Genomic DNA, 22,475 nt, shown 5'->3' with positions numbered 1-22,475 from the left:
TTTAAATTTAGTATTTAAGAATTTTGCAATGCCCTGACAGGGTATCATGTACCTCCTCATCATCATCATGTCAGCCGATAGACGTCCACTGCTGGACATAGGCCTCCCCCAAGGCTCGCCACTCCGACCGATCCTGTGCCGCTCGCAACCACCGAATTCCCGCGACCTTTACCAGGTCGTCGCTCCATCTTGTTGGAGGCCTACCGGCAGGTCGTCTTCCGGTACGCGGACGCCACTTCAGAACCTTCCGGCCCCACCGGCCATCAGTTCTGCGAGCAATGTACCTCCTACTTTACAAATAACACCTGTGTATTTGTAATGTACCTGATTATGCAAATAAAATGAAATGAAAATATATTTATACCTTTATTGTAATAGTATGCAGGCAGAAACCCCCGTGTCACATATGGTAACGTCATTTTGATGGAATTTTAAACGATACTTGTGTCCGTTTTTACAAATAACACCTGTGTATTTGTAATGTACCTGATTATGCAAATAAAATGAAATGAAAATATATTTATACCTTTATTGTAATAGTATGCAGGCAGAAACCCCCCGTGTCACATATGGTAACGTCATTTTGATGGAATTTTAAAAGATACTTGTGTCCGTTTTTACAAATAACACCTGTGTATTTGTAATGTACCTGATTATGCAAATAAAATGAAATGAAAATATATTTATACCTTTATTGTATTAGTATGCAGGCAGAAACCCCCGTGTCACATATGGTAACGTCATTTTGATGGAATTTTAAACGATACTTGTGTCCGTTTTTACAAATAACACCTGTGTATTTGTAATGTACCTGATTATGCAAATAAAATGAAATGAAAATATATTTATACCTTTATTGTATTAGTATGCAGGCAGAAACCCCCGTGTCACATATGGTAACGTCATTTTGATGGAATTTTAAACGATACTTGTGCCCGTTTTTGCATACGAATTAATCATAAAATGGCTGTGATAGGCTAAAGGTCATATGTTTAAGGCAAATCTACGTATTATAGTGTCTTTCTTACTTACAATGTAACAGGTGAAGGGTAATGACAGGGTGATACAATCGTCACGTTTAGTCATGTAAAGTTAAAAGTTTTGGAGGTTTTCAGTTACAATTTAAGTCAGATCGGCTTTTTATGCAATATAAATGCTTGAAGTATTGTGAGATGATGGATGATAGGCTAGCTAGTACCTCTATTCCTCCCTCTGTTTTGTTTTTAGGGTTCCGTACCCAAAGGGTAAAAACGGGACCCTATTACTAAGACTCCGCTGTCCGTCTGTCCGTCCGTCTACGTCTGTCCGTCTGTCTGTCTGTCTGTCTGTCACCAGGCTGTATCTCATGAACCGTGATAGCTAGACAGTTGAAATTTTCACAGATGATGTATTTCTGTTGCCGCTATAACAACAAATACTAAAAACAGAATAATATAAATATTTAAATGGGGCTCCCATACAACAAACGTGATTTTTTTGCTGTTTTTTCCGTAATGGTACGGAACCCTCCGTGCGCAAGTCCGACTCGCATTTGGCCGGTTTTTTATGTATTCTTGTTTTGTTAATTTGTTAAAATTTAATTTCTCGGTGTATTGGTGTAAACTGTAATGCCATGTTAATAAATGTGTCAATAAATATCTAAAATATCTAAAGTATTTTTTTTTGGGAAAATTCTAATACGTAAATCAAAGTTTTATCGTGCCCCATCACTCCCATCAGTATTAGGACTTTGAACCCCAAGAGGATATCACAATAAAATTGTAATAAATGTTTCAGTGTTTAATATAAATGATAATACTCGTACCACAGTCATTTATGTAAGCAATATAAAAGCACTAAGAAAAAGTTAATTATGTTCAGTCGGGATCCAGACTAGGTACTTAATTAACATTGTTATTAAAATTAAGACAAGTTCATTGTTGAAGAAAAATCGTGTTGTATTGTGGTTCAGACTGGAAAATATCATCTTGTAGCTCTAATTTTACCGCTGACTCGCACAGATAAACCGCAGTGCTGGGTTCAATTCAATTTTTATACAAGACTATTCCAGCCTACTAAGCAGTTTTCTTTGTAGAATTGTTAATTTACGAGTATAATACATGATTTAAAATACATATACTAAAAGTTGTAAATATCAAGTATCATAATACGCCACTCTTTGTCAGCTGTTTATTGGTGTTGTTGTAGCACAACTCTTATGAAAAAAGGACTAAAAATGTGTTTCCTGTTATTATAAAATATCAAAATTTGCCAAAACATTATTTCTCAATGTTTCATGAATATTAGACTTAAGTTAGTGGGATCATTTGGGTCTTGCCTGTATGTATAATCTCACCTAGCCACCTATATTCTGTAACGGATAGCCACCGATCGATTACAGTACCCTCAGTACAGGCTAAATCTCTCGCTTGTCACTAAAGGGCTCATTTGTAAACCCACACCTGCGGCCGCTGACCGCAACAGAAGTTTAGCTGGACTACAGCTGTGTAAACAGACGTTTAAACGTCGAGGACAACTTCTTACCAAAGTTAAGCGTAGCTACATACAATACATACCTACGCTATAACGTTTTTTGAAGTAAAACTTCTTTTGGCGCGACTAGAGGGTTACTTGGATTCTTTTTCTGGCGGATGTAACGCTTAGTAGTGACACACGTACAATAGGACACAGGTCAAAGTGCCAACATAGCGATAAACGTCAAATGCCAGTAGCCAATACAAGAACATAGATAATTATATAAATATTAGGGAACATTAGGGGACATCTTACACAGATCAACTTAGCCCCAAACTAAGCAAAGCTTGTACTATGGGCGCTAGGCGACGATATGCATACTTATACAGACGAATACATACTTATATACATAGAAAACATCCATGACTTAGGAACAAATATTTGTGTTCTTCACACAGATAAATGCCCTTACCTGGATTCGAACCCAGGACCATCGGCTTCACAGGCAGGGTCACTACCCACTAGGCCAGGCCGGTCGCCATATATTAGAATCAGGTTATGTTAAGTTAGGTAAACTCTTCACGGAAAAAAATATTTTTACAATACTACCAGAATGTATAGTAAATGGGAATTTGTTCTTGTAACAAATTTTGCGTTCTAACATTTTTTTCTGTTTAGCCAACCATTTGATTTGAAGCGATTACAATTCGTTTGTAACGGGCAATAGTATATAGTGTGTAGTAGTAGTGTATAGTTTACCTATAGTTTACTATCTGTAGAGTTGTCACATATACTACGATAAAAATTGTAGGGTCTACCGAATTCTCGTTACAACAACCAGATTTTTTTTCGGTGTTGCCAAATGAAAGTAAATGAGTTACTGCAGCTGAAACAGTTATTGCAACAAGCTATAAAAGCAAAAATGGTTTAAAAAACCAAATCCGAATTTGCGCGTCCCACTAAATGTAACAGTTGCATATTTCAGGCCTAATAACGTCGTCGTTAGAACACTCAGGAACACTCCACTTAACAGAAAATGTTATGTTTTAAACGAGCCAAAGGAGCGCGAGGCACAGACGGAAGCGGAAGCGGGCAGATAACACGACTTAAATTAAGACACAGAATAAGTAATAGTATTATCATACAGAACGGCCACGCACCGCCCCGCCCCGACTCGAATTACCTCGCCCCGCGACAGCAGATTGACGGCCGTTTGCCGGCCGCTCAGTACTATTTTTAAGCAACTTACGCTATGACGCATGACGCGTGTACAGAGTTGCAGACGTGACGTTCACACGTGGAAACGCAAGTATTATTGATGTATAGCGTGTCCGCCCTGTGATTAAGATGCGATTGCGAATCTATCTTATTGTCTAAAATCTAATTGCTGGTATATAGTCTTTTCCTAGAAAAAGTCACGGATAATTTTATTACTTTAGGACATTCAATAAATTATAATTAATTAGTGTCCCTTATTTGAATTCAATTGTAGGTATTTCTCGATTTTTTTCCTTTTCAAATTATCAATCAAGAATAAGATTAGATCATACAATTTTGACAATCAATATCAGGTTAGTTCCTTACCATCAACTTGCACATGTGACACTGTGTCATGACAAGAAGCGCGTACCCATCTTCTTACAAAACATCCATGACACCGCAATAGCGCCAGCGCCGGGATTAAAAACGGTCCGTCGGTTATTGTCGACGCAGTCCGATGCGCCATCTGCTAATGCATAATGAGCCCGTTCTCGCCATTCCGGCTCCGCCGATCGCTTTTGCCTTGCACTCCACCATTTAACGCGAAATTAAATCTGCGGCTGTGCTCGTATAGGACATTAAAATTATACAGGCACCCGAAACGTGAATGTCGTGAATACTTTACGCTGTTGTTAGCTAACGGAAACGGAACCGGCGGCCATTGTTACAGGACTTGCTTCCGGTTTGTTTCGCATTAGCTCAGGTATTCATGTTGAGGATGTAGGGATTTGAGGTTCATAAAGGCAAAAGGGTTAGGTAGCCCCGCAGACCCACCGGGGGAAGGATGCAACGAGGAAAGGACCAAGTTATGGAGGGGGATTCGCTCTGTGCATGACTGTGGCGCCACCCCGGCGGGTATGGGACACATTGATTATCTGACAGTTGAAAACGGTTAAACCCATTGCTCTAGAATCTAGAATGATGCTTACGTTTGAAGATAATTGCAGTGTGCAAAAGGGAATTTAAGTCATCACGTACCTATATATGAACAATTTCATAAGTGCGAAAGAGGCAGACTGTGCATTTATTTATTGTTTTTAAGTTAATATTTTAGGAAGCTAATCTATCACACCAGGTAGCGCTTCGTCTAGAAAGTTTCTGTTTATCAAACGAAAAATATAGTGTGCAAGTGTTTTACGGAACAACCAGCCAGTGAAATATAGATATACCTACGCAAGAAAAGTGCCAAACTTCCAGTTTAAATAAAAAATACTCGTATATTTCAAAACAAATTGATAAGTTGCAAGTTGCAAAGAAATAAGAATTTATATTCGAGTATAGTATAATATTGGTACCTAATGTACATAGGCATATAATAAAGAGAACCTTCATTAGCTGGTGTGGTGAAAACTATTCTAGTGTTAACGCAGTGAGCGAATACAGAGTTTAAATAGTCACTTTAACTACTGCCCTCGTGTAAACTGAAAGTAGCCTGAATCCAGTACAACTTGCCAGATTGGATTTCAAATGAGTTTCGGTTGTCACTCGCCGAATCCTGAATTTCGTATTTTATGTTTAATATGTGCTGAAATATTTCTCGTGCATATGGATGAGATATGTGACGGATTTTGAATGCAATATTTGAGTTTATAGACGAGTTATATTTGCTTACTGTGCGATGGGATTAAACAAACTGTTTTTTTTTGCATATTTATTGTATAAAAACTTGTTTATTAAATCACCTATAGATTAAAACGAATTTTCTAATCAACGGCAACAGTTTTGAATCGTCTTAGTGACTTCTAATTAGTCGATTTCGATAGTATAGATATACGCACAAAACTTAAGAATAGAAAACGCCTGAAACCTTTTTACCTACAACGTCGAAGTGATCCTATAAGTGTTCCGTGGCCAAAGCTTTGTAGAAACATCTATTTATCTATTGTACGACCATTCATCACGCGACAAGTTAGATTTTAATTATACCATATTTAATACCCTAGAGATACATAACTATATTCATACCAACTAAGTATGAGAAGGAAACGAAAACCAGTAGGTACTAATTGTCGGACCGATAGACAAAGTATTTTGACGCCCTCCACTGTGGACTAAAAACTTTAGTATTAGTTATTCCCTTGACAGATCGTAGTTTCACCGACAGGCCGGCTACACGGCCTTTAAGTAGTTCGGTTCGGTTTAAGTTTGACGTTAAGAGGAAGGTTATAATGGAATCTTTACTGAAATCATTTCGAGATATAAAAACTTTATGTGTGAAAAGCGAAATACTAATTTAAACATTATATTTTGTAATTTCTCTCAGAGCATCTTGAGCGCATAAATTGAAAAATATTTAACCCTTTACTACATACGTAGCCATATATGGCATTTATCATATTCAACTCTATTGACAGCTATCAAAGTTCAAATTTAAACAAATATTTTTTCATGACATGCAGTAAGGGGGACGAAATACATGCTCAGTGGGTAACGTCATTCAATTTAATATCATACGAGTATCAAGTAGATTTTGAAAATTCTAATTACGCTCGTGATGAAGGCATCAAACCATACGTATGATTTTATGACGTATTCTTACTTCTTTTTTATGTGTTTGATCTCAATAAACGAATGATTCACAGGAGTTGTTTCTCAATAAAACCGTTATATTTTCCAGCCTTGCAAATAATCACTAAAACTACCACGGAAACATGAGTTACAACATTAGGGCAGTTTTTCCGCGAACTCAGGGTCTTGCAGGGCATTAGCACAATAGAAATAGTGTTAACAGTATCTTAACTAATTCATAATGGTGTTAAAAGTTGTAAAAGATTGCAGTGGGAAGCATTTTTTCTAGGTTTTTTATTTAACGTGTAATATTTGTCAGATTGTATCTTTTGATCAAACCTTGTAAGTAATATTTGAAATGCAATCTGATGTCCATTTCTACTAAATTAGTATAACGTGACCATCAAGCTAGTACATATCGTCGGGTGACAAGCAAAAGTCACTAAGTACCACCATTGACGAATTTGTCGAAGCGTGTAGTGACTAAATTGGAAATTTAAACCTGTTGTTCGACCTTGTACGATATTAATTATAACTATGTGTGTATATACCTATTATGTACCTACACAATTTTGTGAATAAATTGTATCAAATTGTATATACTTATGAAACTTGACATGTAAAATACTATGTTTTATGAATAAAAACTTGAATCTTGAATCATAATTTCATAGCCATAGTGAACCGTATTATTATTCGAATAAGGTTGATTTTTGTTTATCGATTCTTCAGTAATTAGTCAGTTTTGCTTGTCGCCTGACGATATTATGATAACAAAGAGCAAAAGGTGGGCATCTGAGCATAGTTGCTCTGGTATACATAAAGCAACGGAACCTCATATCTGTATTTTCAGTGCCTAAGGAAGCTTTCAAGATCGTACTATTATGTCCAAAGATAATATGCTGGTGCAGCTGTGTGCTATGCGCTGCGACCAGATGATGTTTAGAGCCAAGATACTGGTCAATATGATTCGATTATGTTTCGTAAAGGGCATTACTCAGAACTATGATTCAGCCCTTCTGAAGTTTGATAAACAGCGCCATCTTGCGTGATTCATTGACAATGTTCATGCAATTTGGGGTAATGTGTTTTTGTTATAACATCATACAAGTATATTGTAATGGACTAGTTTCTGATGAAATTATAGTACATTCAATGACATTAAAACGGATAGTTAAAATTCTGACTTAAAAATGGTTCGAACTTTTCAGCAGGGACCGGACAACCCTTTCCGCGATAAAACCCTTTCAATGGGTGACACTTAAACACGGCTAACACATTGAAAGACTTTCCCTTTTGAACTGCAAGCCTATTCATACCCTTACCTTTGACTAACCCTTACCGAAAAGCTAACCAAAAATAAGGCTAGCACTTAATAAGGGTTACCCTTATCTTTAAGCGCTTTTTATAAAGGTTTCCCTTTGCGTGAAAGAGACAGGATTAGTATATATCTACGGTAGTGTATGAAAAGGAAAAAAAATAAGTGCCTAGTCAAAGAACGCCGCCGTCGCCGCCGACGATCGCTCGGATTCGAAGTAATGTGTGCTTTATGAACAAGGTAGACGACTTAAATTAGCACGCTTATATGCTAAAAGGGAAGCCCTTTATAAGGCTAACCCTTATAAGCAATATGCAAGGTGTTGGTGAGCGGATGATAAGGGTTTTGTAAGGGTATTTGGGCTACCGATTACTCAAATGTGGTAGCTTTATATAAGGGTTTTTAAAACCAAAACAAAGGGTTTCGTCTGGCAAAGGGCATGGTGAGTTAAGCCTTATGCAATACCCTTATAAAACCCCGATAAGGGATAGCGGGCCGGTCCCTGCTTTTCAGAGAAAATTATGCATAACTGATGACATATTATTAGTTTTGGAGCTATACAGTATAATACCAAAGTTCCTATAATGCTAATAGCTATCATGTTTTGTACGAAGTATTTACCAGACCGTCAAACAGATTAGGATCGTGCACGACGACAGCCACACAGCGGTTGCAACTATAGGCTTGTATTTTGTCAAATCTATTAAGCGAGAAGTAAGTAAATCGTAATAATTTCAGTGAAAACTACTGAACGGATTTTTATGCGGTTTTCACCTATGAATAGAGTGATTCTTGAGGAAGGTTAAGGCGTATACTTTGTTAAGGTTTTGTGTAAATTGGTTTTGTGTAGATTGGTATATTTAGTAATGAAGTCAGAAAAAAATCACGCTGGCTAAGAGCTTTAATCGAAAACGCTGCCCAACCCGTTTGAGATATAACAAAACAATGTATGGTGGAAAAATCTCTCTTTCATTGCTCTACAAAAAAGTCCGCGATGGTGTATGTCTATCTTTTAAGGATAACTTACTATACCCATTCTTATCTTCTACAAAAAGATTTCACAGTATGTGGTATTTGCAAAGCTATTTACACGGATACAGTATTAATAATTATCAAATTAAATACGTTAGTTATATCATAGAGTAACTTATACTAGAGCGGTACTGTCATAGTAAATTTTGTAACCCTAGTAAATTCACTGCCATCTGTCGACACACTTTAAAACTAAAAATAAATATTTATAAAAATACGATAAAATGTATTTAAATATGGATAAATGATTTTTTTTATTTGCATTAATTATTTTTATGATTTTGACCCATGTTCTTTCACTGATATGCGTTAAAATTATAAATAACAAACGAAACCGTCAACGCCCTCTATACGAGTGTAGGCCAAAACTAGTGGCGCCCTCTGATCGAGAATCAAATTTTCGTGATTTTCCAGGCACGTTTTTTCCTTAGACTGTATCCATCTATTACGGAGTTATATCTATCTTTGGTTATATTAAGCATTTCATACAGATTACAATGGTCCCTTACACCATACGATTCAAATGAGTATCTCAGGAGTACCTAATCGTAAATTAAAATTCCATTTCGATCCATATAACTTGTATGAAATGTTAAAGACGCTAATCCGTTAGTTGTCAATTTTTACCACCTTATGCGCTGCGATCGTTTTACTTACCCCCACCATGTGCTTCGCACGGTGCCAATACAAACCTTGGGCAGTAAATAAGAAAGCCTCTTCTTACTTTACTGCCCAGGTATGTAGGTAATATAATTATGTTATAATATTTTGTCAATAAAGTTTGGTAAAATGACACATTAGCGACATTTTTAGATTCTTTTCACAAAAAATTAGACCAAAGTAGTAACCAGTAAGTAACCAGTTACAATCATCTATATAGGTATATTTTGAGTTAACAATTTTACACCAAAGCAAACAAGGTAAACGTAACAGTAACAGAACCCTTAATTAAACTGCGAAACACCTCAGTTTTACTTTTAAACGAGCTGTCAAACGCATCGTCACGGGCACGGGCCGCCATTGGTGAATTAACAGTTGACAACTTTACAAAGGTGACGAAAATGGGAAACAACATTTAATTTACCGGGTAGGTAGCGGAATTCGAATGTTTTTATTTTACAGTATAATAATATATGGTATGTTGCTACTTTACCGCACCAGTGCATTAACTCACACATTTTTTTTTAATACTACGTCGGTGGCAAACAAGCATATGGCCCGCCTGATGTTAAGCAGTCTCCGTAACCTATGTACGCCTCCTATGTACTCCTCTCCCTCGTTGAGCTCTGGCAACCTTACTCACCGGCAGGAACACAACACTATGAGTAGGGTTACACATTACATAATGTCGAAAATTTAAAGGGCCATATGTAAACGTTGTACGATACATGTGCGAATTTCCTAGTTTTCGCACTTGTATCGTAATGTACTATATACATACTGGTTTTCATTAAAAAGCATAAACTATAGAGCAGAGTTTTTCTGTGTCCCGTACAAAAGCATTTTAATAACATTTGAAAAAATAATTTTATAGCACTTAGAATATATTTAAAATTACGTACTTACGTCACAAAGGAAAACAATGTAAACAAAAAAATGACGTCCCGGAAAGAGCAATTTTAAGACCGCAAGAGCAATTTTTACAGCGATTTTTAAAATGTACCGATTCTAACAGCGAATGTACCGATTCTAACAGTTAATGTACTGATTCTAACAGTTAATTTCTTGTAGATAAAACTTTTTAGTCACCCGTTGACCACGAACGCTGTAAAGAGTTCGAAACGTCGGGATGTATTATAAATTCAATATACGCGATATAATCCGTTTTCATAGTTTTATTTCATGAGTAACTATCGCGGTAACCGAAGACAATATTTTTACTAAAAGTTTAAAAATCCCAAAGCGTCAGGTTGAAGGTACACTTGACATTTTCACAAGTCGCCCACGTTAGTCCACGTCTTATCCAGCATTCCCATAAATGTTATTACAAACAACTAAATATTATACAAAAGAATTCCATTATAAACTGTCCGCATTTCAACAAATCCCACGACGTCGGACCAATGTCCTCCGTTGTGCAAACAAGTTGGATTTTCACTTGAATATTTGTAAGTAGACTTTTGTTCAGTCGCCGTCAGATATAACGGAGCGGCCAAGGTGTTCACAAATATCTGAACAAAGGCGCTATTTTTAAGACGTTAAAGTGCACGTTTAGATAATTTTGAGCACCTTGGCCGCTCCGATATTTTTAATAGCGACTGTAGTAACGGTAACATTTATCTGACAATAGGTAGATTGTATGTCGTTGCAGTAAGGTTTAGATATGGTTAGCCAACTATGTTCACGATGGTATTTGCTAAAATGTTTTGTTGACTTGTCGTGGGCACGGCGCACTTCACATTTTATAAAAGTTCTTTGATATGATAATATGCAATATGTTGTAAGGTTGAACATTGTTGAATAATTACAAAAAAAGATATAGGTAATTACTTACTATTATTATATTTTACTGCATTTATGTAATCTTGTTTTATGACTTCATCATCATCATCATGTCAGCCGATAGACGTACACTGCGGGACATAGGCATCCCCCAAGGCTCGCCACTCCGACCGATCCTGTGCCGCTCGCATCCACCGAATTCCCGCGACCTTCACCAGAATGACTTAAGAATTTTAAATGTATTAAATGCATGTATAAAAATATGAATACATACCAAGTTTGTTTGATTTCAATGCAACGAAAATATTGTTCTCCCCTTAAAGCTTACTGCTCTAACGTTGCATTTATATTTCGTTACTTACCTTTAAATTATGCATTTTCACTTCATGCAATTTGCTTAGGTTTCAACCTATTATACGTAATGTACGTATAATTCCTTGTAGCTTTTTCCACTGACTCCACCTTCTAATTTAAATGCATACATTTCTCAAACACCTGCAAGACGCCATTAACATACGTATTTGCCATGCAAAATTCCAGAAACCACCCTTTTAATTACAACAAAAAACATTTACCACCTTGTAATTAAGGACGTCAAAATGCAAGCCAAACTGAATAATTTACCTAAAAACAAATTATTACCACACCTCGCTAACAAGTTTACAGAGTCATTGTGTATTTATGGCATTAACGATGTTAATTTTCACATGCCAAAGATCTTATTTTATGGACGATAGGGATTATTATTGTGTGGTTTGTGGAGGTTTAAGTTGGTTTGCTTGGAAGGGGTAATGTGACGTTGACAGGTAAATTGAGCATTGGTGTTGCCAGTCGAAAACACTGAAGGTTTCCTTGATGGACGCACGCAACAACTACTTTATGTACATATTTAAAAAGTATATTCTTTTCACTATTACTTTGTACGCAATCAAAATAAATTCACATTGAATTTACCCTTTAACGGACTATATAACAAAAAACTGGCCAAGTGCGAGTCAGACTTCAACTGTCAAATTTCAACTGTCTAGCTATCACGGTTCATGAGATACAGCCTGGTGACAGACAGACGGACAGACGGCCAGACGAACAGACGGACAGCGGAGTCTTAGTAATAGGGTCAAGTTTTTACCCTTTGGGTACGAAATCCTTAAAATACACGTTTCAAGCCCCATCGGTTCCTTAAAGTCCTTAAAATCTGCGTAGTAAAAAAATGATGTTATAGGATGGTCATTTATTCATATGATATCTAAGCGTGCTCTATAAAGGATTAATGCACTAAGCTATTACAAAGTTTGAAAAGAAAACGTTACGCAAGAATTTTTAAGTTTAATAATCAGTTACAAATTGTTTTTTATAAGCTTAATTTTATATTTTTACATACCTAAACGATACTAGCAATTATTTGTGTTGTATTTTCCGTTACGGAGACAAACTTCACCTTTGATTGATTGGAATACTCCTGCGCAGTCCTACCGCTTCTGTTCAAATATTAATCATTTTTTTTTTTTTTTTCATCTGCGATTTTTTTATTGTGTTCAAGTTTTTATTTTTTTTGTTACAGAGCTGACAGAAGTCAAACTGAAAAATTTGGATTTGTGAAAAATAAGTGTAAATTGAAAGATCATTCCCAATTAAATTCTAACATTACTTCGTATCTTTTTTTACAGAAAAAAATAATTAAATTTCAATCTTGATTGAACTTATCGAACACTACCCTACGAGTATCTGTCTCATAAAGTTACGTTAATACAGGATGGCCCAAAAATACGGTGATTTTAATTTTAATGTTGTTGATAAATTTAACAAACGTTTGCGTTTGTGTATCAAAGCGAAAGATTCTTCTTTAGCTTTGAAATGTTCTCATTTTGAAGATAATGCGTTTTGTTTCAATTTTAATGAAATTTTGTAAAAGACGTGAAAGCAAGAAAACTACTCATTAAAAAAGAGTCAACGTATTTTTGGGTCATTCTGTGTTTTAAACGTGCAAAAACTTCATACCTACTCTTGTTAGAAACTTTTATACCGCATATATTTCATGACGATCGCTTAGTATCTTTCATATTCGGTTGAACAGCGACAAAGCTCACATGTCGCCCCCTCGTACTTTATGGCATCCATAAAATCGTATAACATATTAACATGGAAGTGAATAATACCAGGTCTGCGCGACGCCGCTCAGTCTGTCCTGATCGGTGGTTGACCCCGTTTCTAGTGCTACACTTAAAGACACAAGTAACACAAACAAGTACAGAATAGAACACAGACAAGTACTGGACAGAAGTAGTCATTGGTAGGTCTAAGTTACTAACATAGTGTTAAGGCTAAAATGTTACTAACTCTAACACGATTTTCACTCATAATTTTAAAACAAACACGGGATCTAATCGCGTATACAAACGTCAGGCCATAAATAAACGTAAGTTTGTACGCGATTATGTCCCGTATTAGTTTTAAAATTATGAGATTGCTTTTGGTCTGAAATAAAGCTTTTTTTAAGCAATGGAAATGGATCACTACAATTAAACTTCCATATTTAATAGTTCAATTGGTAAAGCACAGCTGAAATAAAAGCTTACTAAATTACTACACCAACTAACTAGAATAAATTTAATATAGAAGTCTGTCTAGTGCTCAAAAACCGGAGAAGTGCGAGTCGGAGTCGCTCACCGAGGGTTCCGTACTTTTTAGTATTTGTTATAGCGGCAACAGAAATACATCATCTGTGAAAATTTCAACTAGATATCACGGTTCATGAGATACAGCCTGGTGACAGAAAGACGGACAGCGGAGTCCTAGTAATAAAGTCCCGTTTTACCCTTTAGGTACGGAACCCTAGAAATGACCCCACAGAAACTGTGCCGCGAGCAACTCAACTGTACAGCGCAGGTGATGACAATGGCAAATATTGTAATGCTAAAACAGGTTTCACATATATTTATTTTATTTTAGTCAATTGTTACTTTTTATAATAGCGGGAAATTGTGTGTCATATTGGGGTAAAACTGCAGGCGGCATATTTATGGAAAAGGAACTTTCAGTTAGATAAAGTGTCAGTCGTATAGGCATTTTTTGAAGTCAATAATGACTGTGAATTTCGTCTATATATATTCCATGTGTGGTGAGGTGACCGAGAGTTGCCCTGGATGCTTCACCCAAAATTGCGGCATGAGCAGGTCACGGCGACGCCGCTCAGTCTGCTCTGATCGGGAGTTGACCTCATTCTTAATGGGACCAGTGTACGACAGTATTTGCTTTACTAATGCTCTAAAAAGGTCGTGCTCCGTTACTAAATACAACTACGCTACCTATGTGTGGTAAGGTGACTGCGCGAGAGTTGTCCTGGATGCTCCATTCAGAGTTACGGTGTGATCAGTTCACCGCGACGACGCTCAGTCTGCTCCATCCAGAGTTGCAGTGTAATCAGGTAACGACGGCGCCGCTCAATGTAACCTGATGGGTTGACCTCTTTCTAAAGGGGACCAGTGTACGACAGTTTTTGACTAATCCTCTAAAAAGGACGCGCTCCGTTACTAGATACAACTACGCTACCTATGTGTGGTAAGGTAACCGAGAGTTGCCCTGGATGCTCCATCCAGAGTTGCATGTGATCAGGTCACCACGACGCCGCTCAGTCTGTCTTGATCGGGAGTTGACCTCATTCTGAATGGGACCAGTGTACGACAGTATTGCTTAACTAATGCTCTAAAAAGTTCGCGCTCCGTTACTAAATACAACTACGCTAGGTACCTATGTGTGGTAAGGTGACCGAGAGTTGCCCTGGATGCTCCATCCAGAGTTGCAGTGTGATCAGGTCACCACGACGCCGCTCAGTCTGTCTTGATCGGGAGTTGGTCTCATTCTGAATGGGACCAGTGTACGACAGTATTTGATTTAGTAATGCTCTTCGGAACGGAACTTTGTTGAGATAGTTGGATTCAACTTTCTATTGTTTGTTTTATTTGTAAGTGTTAATGTATAAATCATACATGTTAAAAGTTATTCGTATTAGTGAGTTTTAAGTTCATTCTGTGAAGAGCATTGGCAGTAAAAGTTGATAAATGGTTCACAAATTGAAAACACCCACCACACATAAATGTTAATTTAGCTGATTTTAGCTGCGTAAGCTGAAGACACGAGCTTGGTTACTTTTTCTTTAGTGAATGATATCTATATCAGTTTAAAATACAATTGATTCGTTTACAATTGTACCTTAGCAGCAGAACCACAGCGTCACAAATTGGGAGACAGCAATACTTACACTTTTAAATAAATGTTCTATTTCAAAAAGTCTTATAAGATATATTTAATGCAGAGAAAACGGTTTATAAAACCCATGTAGCTTAGCTGCCTTTTCACAGAACACTACAGCTATAAATTCCTTACAGTCAACATTTTAGATTATGCGTATACAATCAGCATCAATAGTAACGGATGAGACTACGCGCCAAAGCTATCATTCATTTTCTGGACTGTGACTGATATTTTAGATCGCGAACTGTACAGACAGGTACTTTCGGAGCGTTGTTACGTGTTTTTGCTGACTATACACCCCAACGCTGCAACGCATCAGTTATTTATTGCTTCTCAAACGATTCCTCAACATCGTCATATCTCTTCCACGCCATTACTCAGACGCGGGCGCATCAATTATGTAGCTGCTCTATGATTTTGTAATGGGGTTACTGAAGATTAGAAGACGGGGTTTGGGGGTTTGAAAGAAGGTTTACGGTAAAACTTTTGAACAATACATTTGTGTACACACAATGGATTTAGACAGGTATAGGCCATACCCTAGGAGGATATAACCAAACGGAGTAGCCATTAACAGGCGTTCCCCTCTGCCAATGGTCATACACAATGTATGGACTGACGTTTATCTGACATGGCTATTTTTACGTTACGTATACATTTGACGTTCCCCTCCCCCGCAAAAACCCGCAGACTTTGTACAGAAAATTACAGACGTGGCGTCTTCGTTTGGTTATATCCTTCTAGGCAATACCAGTCTAAATTCGGACTAATGTTTTAATGTTTTAGCTACTTAACTACTAAGCTAATTTTGAATGGCATTTACAATGATAAAGTGTAACAATGTCATCATTAATGTCAAATTTCTACGAGAATATGATATTTATTATGGCACTTACTCACTTTGCGCTGTCGAAGTCATTGCAAAGTTAACTTTGACGGACTTTACACAATTTTCAATTCGAATTTCCTATCTCGATATTTCTTTTTACCTGTGTGAATTGAATTCATAATTCGTTCTTTTCGTCTCTCTATAAAGTTAGGGTATTTTACTGTTAAAATTACAAATGCGACTTTGCCTTCAATCTGCTCATTTTCCTTTGGAAATGTTTATACTGTGCACTGATGTGCTGTCGGAAACTTTCCAAAATAACGAAATTTCAATATGGTAAAATTTTGGTAACCACTCATATTTTTATATGGGAATCGAAATATTCAATCTCCTACATGAAAGATTTCCTTTGTCTCCTTTGATTTTTTTTTAAAAGTTCCGAGAACTATTCGAACTTTTTGGAGACGTTCCGCAACTTGCACATTCGTAATTACATTTTGCGTAATGGTATGGAACCCTTCGTGCGCGAGTCCGACTCGCACTTGGCCGGTTTTCTTGAAGAACCTAATACTTTAACCCCTCGAGAAAACCTCGGCATGGAGCTGATTCCACAGCCGGAGTGTCCGTGGCAATATCAGCCTTACCATTGGTGAAAATTTAAGTGTTACAACTTTTGTGTACGAATCAACCCCAACTATTCCAAAATATGGTAATTAACCCCATTAACCTCTTATTAATTTCCAAACACAGAATTAACCTCCAACCTACTTCTACACACATCTCGGCTCCCGTAGGATCTAATTGCATTATTCCAAAGTTACAAATTAACGCTCTCCGACCTTCCGTCATGTAATTGAAGACCCTCATATCAGGGGATGTTTGTCATAGTCGGCGGCAAAGATTACGGGGTTTGCAGAAGCATCACGCCTTCTAAAGATGACATTCGGAAGTAAAAAAAAACAAAAAGCATTTATTTCGTTAAGTAGTACATCATAACACTCTCATGGTTGGGACTTCCTAGTAAGTATGTATAATACCTGTGACAGGAAGCCTCGCTCTTCCACATTTATCTAGTACATTTGTACACAGTTAACCATAATAAAATGTAACATTGTGCAAACTGCTATTATTTTAACAAAATAATAACTTACCTAATATTCAAAAGTCAACTGTAGATGCATTACAGTTGCGAAGATACTGGAGCGGCGTTGATATCGCTGCTGTATCTGTCAATTTCCTTGATAAAAAGCATGACGTTTGCCGCACTGTCGCGATTATGACGTTCAATCCGTCACTCATATTGTTGTTTCGCCTCTTTTGAAAAGTATTATATGGGCTAAGATGCGCTAAGAGCGTAGCCTATACATTGAATGGGTTAACACATTCACAGCACTGTCAGCAGTGAACGGAAATATTGTCAGCGACGCGAGCCTACAGCTTTTCGATACGAACGGAAAAAAACCGTGGTGTTATCGGCTACGCTCGTAGCGCGTAGCGTAATCGCGTGGCAGTAAATGTGTAAAAGTGTATTCTATAGTATTTTCATAAGTAAAAGATTTATCTATATCTTTTTATCTTTATCTTACCTATTTCCGCCTCTGTCCTAAACTAGTCTAGGTCCATAAATTCCTGGCACTTGATGTATATTAGCGACATGCGACCCCCGAAGATATATCCCTCTGTCAGATTATACGCGCAGGCATTTGGTTATGTGCTGGAGTGAAATTCACTCACATCGCTCTTACTATTCACCTCTAAAATGATCTGTACTTACTGTTTCTATTTTTTAACCTTCAAAGACTTTTTATCTATTAAGATTTTCTAAATGAAGATTTTCAGTATTATCTTATTTTAGTCACTGCAAAAACATACGAATTTTAATAACATTTTAGTTTTACGTTTTTCGAGCGATATCAACAAAATTCAGTAATTATCTAGAATAAAAGTTTAGTAAATTTTAGGCGTTCTTTATTGGTAATTTTGTTGGTTTCGTTTCACAATAGGTACTGACGACTTTTCTACTGATTTAGTGACAAAATGGTACGCGAAGTCATAAATACTGAGACAAATGTACAAAAAAAACCCATTCAAACGTATCTGCAGATCCCCAAATTTTCAAAATCCCCATAAAATTCGCAGATAACGACCAGAATCCGAATATAGTGAGCCGCAGAGCGTTCGCAAAAACAATGAGAAATCATAACTTGCTCTAACAAAACGTCCCAAGGTTTTGTCACGTCTGTGGCGGATACAACCTTCTTTTTACTAAAAACCGGGATACTATTCCAAACGCCTGTTGAGCGTTGACGAGTTGATCGTTCAAATAAACCAGTGTAAGGGGTACGCGTAGTTGTTAACTATCTCGAGGTCTACTTACGCTGGGTGGTTTAAGAAGCCGATTTGCCCGCGTTTCGCCAACTAATGAGAAGGCACGGTCAGCATATCGCAGCAAGGTAAACCCATTATCAGGGTGCAGCGGTGTGCAGCGGAAATGTAACTGCGGCCATTTTTCATCGCCCTTCACTCTAGATTCAAAACGACATATGTCTGTTGAAAATTCCCGTAAGTTATACCCTTTCATTTTAGGGTATCGTGTTCAGGGCATCTAAAATACATAATGGTCTGCGTTCTGTTTTGTGGTTTTTATGATTTGAAACCTATTTGTTTTGCCGTTAGTGTACATAATGAATACGCTAAAGGGCTACATTTTTTGGGGCTACGTTTTAACTACCTAAATAAAACACAGAAAAACCTGTTCGTTTCAGTAATTTATGATATACATATATGTAGCAAATAAATAAAAAGACAGATTTTGCCAATACATTTTTCGAAATATTTCTCTAAAAATTGCGACGAAATATGGAATACGGTTTCACAAAGACAAAAATCGATGTAGATACTAAGTTTCGTTCTTCGCAAAGTTAGTCTTCATGTCTTTTTGCGCGTATTGCAAGAAACACTATAATATATATTTTCGGCAATGTTTGAAGAGCTCTACCGCTTCAAAAAACCAAAAAAAAAAGAAACTGACAAAGATATTGATAATACTAATACCTATGTGTTGAAAAAAATCATTGCTTTGAGGTCAAAAAGCACGTGAGTGGAGTACGTTTGTATGGAGGAATGACCACTCCACTTACCTAATAAGCAATTTTAGAAACCACATTCTCCAAAGGTTTTAATTATATAGCATCCTGCTAACACATAGGGTTTTACATATCTTAATACCGTGCCAATTTTATCAATATTTAATAATTGTCAAACCTTTTATGCTAATGCGTCTGGAGTCACAAAGAAACCGTGTGTCCTATGGGGCGTTCAGGAACGTTCAAAGAGACATGAATTTACAAACGGGTATTTGCAGGTAATTTGTGAGGGGTGACGTTTGATTTTTTTACCACAGCCAATTATTAAATGGGTTAGGTAAAAGGGTGGTTAAATAAAGCGAATACCGAATAGGCATTGCTATTGAGCGAGAGCACTGCCTTTTGGGAATTCTTCTCAGTAGCGACGTAAAAGCTTTAAGCCCCAATACATTATGTTACAGGCCAATTCGAACATTTCATCAACCAAACACGGAAACAGATCGAATAATTTAAACTCGCATTGGCCTGTGCCTCATTACTTAGTGGACCGATCTTTATTTTGCTATCGATGGTTTTTGGTCATTTTTTTTTGTAATTTGGTGTATCGATAGAATTATTTTTTTACGGGACAGTGTTTTGAATTCATATATATTCCACCTAGAATGAGGAGCTATTCAAACCAGCCAAATTATATCCAAATAAAAAAAAACAAGTTAGACAAAAAATAAAAATCGGCTCTAGTAGGAATCTTTTACATTTTTTTTATTGTTGTTAGTTAATAATTATTAATTAGACATCGTTACTAAAACTTAAAATAATACTTATAAGCTTACCGACTATTATTATTTTTATGGAGTCAACGATTTTGTTAAGGATATTGGAATAAGAAATAGGTACGGATTAATTATAAAAAGAACCTTTTATAATGATTTACGGTGGTCAAATCAATAAGGAATAAAGCCACTAGGGATAGTAAATTGATCAAAATTGAATATAAACTACAATTATTAAGTGTATCGACCGATTGAACTACATACTAATGACTTACATGTAACAAAAATATTTTAAGACATTCCATAAGGATTCATAGCTTTATCAAACCAACAAAAATTTTACTTATTTGTATCTTTAGGTTTTGTTTTGTGGTTGGCTAAAAAGTATTAATTAGGTATTCTTAACCCTTTAACTATCCAGATTTAAAAAAATATACGATTCAAATCCTATCGCATCTTTAAAGTCCTGAATTATGCATAAGAAATAAATAGAAAAAGATGATATTACTTATAGGATTTATCAAACTGGATGGATAGGGTCGCAGGTGTCTCCATATAATTTATAATCTAAATACGCCAAATCTTGCAAAATTTTATTGAAATGACACCTGTCAGAGTACCCATCGAATTAGCAATATGATATATAGGATGGTCATTTTTGCCGTAGTGTGGCCTTAAAGAATTAAGCAGATTTTTAACCCAACACTTTCACTAAAACAAGCCTTATAACCGTGAAACTTGCAATTTTCTATGCCTGTCGCCCCTTCCATTTCAGGGATCAAGCTGTGAATACTGTGATGCAGCGGGGTGCATAGCGAATGCCGGCTGACAGGCGCCGACTAAAAAATGGAAAAAACTTTCTTTTTAATCCTAAGTGGCAACGAAAGTTCTTTATGAGGAGATAAAGGAAACGTTTCTTTGAAATTTTGAGACTGGCTTTTTAAATTGTGTTGCAGGGATTTAGAATTACTATGGCAGTTTTTTTTATAACTTCATCTTAATCTGCAATTCGTATCTATATTCTTGTGACGCCCACCATACAAAATTATAACTTGGGAAGTTTGATTCTAAGTAGTTGTTTTTTAATTGGGTTGAATTTTATTGGTTAGAAAATTTTGTAAGACAAAAGCAATGCTACTTTGTTTGTTTATTATGAAAGTTGAAATTCCATTGAAACAGAGTGTAGGTACATCGTAATGTACATATGGCGGTAAGAGGGTATAGCTTTCTGATGTTAGGTATGTGAATGCATGAAAATTCTACCTGCTTTTAACAAACACACTCCATGTGCTATACAAAACCGGCCAAGTACGAATCGGACTCGCGCAAGAAGGGTTCCGTGCCATCACGCAAAGACCGGCAAAAAAATCACGTTACTTGTATGGGAGCCCCACTTAAATATTTATTTTGTTCTGTTTTTAGTATTTATTGTTATAGCGGCAACAGAAATACATCATCTGCGAAAATTTCAACTGTATTACTATCACGGTTCATGAGATACAGCCTGGAGACAGACAGACAGACAGCGGAGTCTTAGTAATAGGGTCCCGTTTTTACCCTTTGAGTACGGAACCTAAAAGATCTTGCTGAAATTATTTGACGTGATTTTTGACGACCTACAAAAACAGGCTACGTGACGTGTAACTTCTCCAAATCGTAGTACATAACTATGTTAAAATGGAAGAGTATAGAATAGTCATATGCCGGTTATCACGGTTATCTACTTCCTATTTGTTCTTTTGAAATATATATTTTTAATATTTTACAGTAAAAGATCGAAAATTGTTTGACCAACGCAACTACTGTAGTCTTGTCATGACGCCTCATGTCTAACCTCTACTCCTAAACAATGTCCCACATCGATCAGTACAGTCAACGGCGCCGCTCTGTCGAGTAATCTCAGGAAGTGCCGTGAGTTATTGACGGCGTGCCTTACACAGTTGCCTATTGTAGACCTTAATGCAATGAGATAAGGTTCACTGATGGTTCAGTGTTGTTGTTAGTACAGTTTAACGCGATTATGTTACCATGTTTGAGGGTGATATTGAGGCTGAAATAATAAGATACGCGTCTGATGCCTATTTGCGAAATTAAGTTTGTGATCTTAACGGTCTTTCGGTTGTTATTTAACCTTAAACTTGGCAGTGTATCTATTATTTGATACACTGCCAAGTTGAGGGTTTTCTATATTTTTTGTATTTTTTTAGATACAGATTGTTTTGCTCTTTTAGACGCAACTGAGGCTATAACGCATGATTTTTAGTGTTCCGTAACATAAAAGGAAAAAACGGAACCCTTATAGGATCACTCGTGCTCTGTCTGTCCGTCTGTCACAGCCCATTATCTCCAAAACTACTAGACCAATTAAGTTGAAATTTGGTACACATATGTAAATTTGTGACCCAAAGACGGACATGTAACGTAAACAAATGAATTTTAAACATGGGGGCTACTTTTGGGGGGGTAAATAAGAAAATTAAAAAATAAAGTTTTTCAAACTATATCGTGTTACCTACATATCA

General features: G+C 36.6%; 1 protein-coding gene across 4 annotated transcripts in view; it reads left to right on the top strand.

Moving 5' to 3' along the window:
- The window catches only part of LOC134742211 (uncharacterized), a 547,188-nt gene that overhangs the window by 225,529 nt on the left and 299,184 nt on the right, over positions 1-22,475 (top strand). The window lies entirely within an intron of this gene.

This window comes from Cydia strobilella, chromosome 6 (genome assembly GCF_947568885.1).
Source record: "Cydia strobilella chromosome 6, ilCydStro3.1, whole genome shotgun sequence".
Taxonomy (NCBI): Eukaryota; Metazoa; Arthropoda; class Insecta; order Lepidoptera; family Tortricidae; genus Cydia; species Cydia strobilella.
Note: the sequence above shows the minus strand (reverse complement) of the source record. Positions and strands in the feature narration are given on the sequence as shown.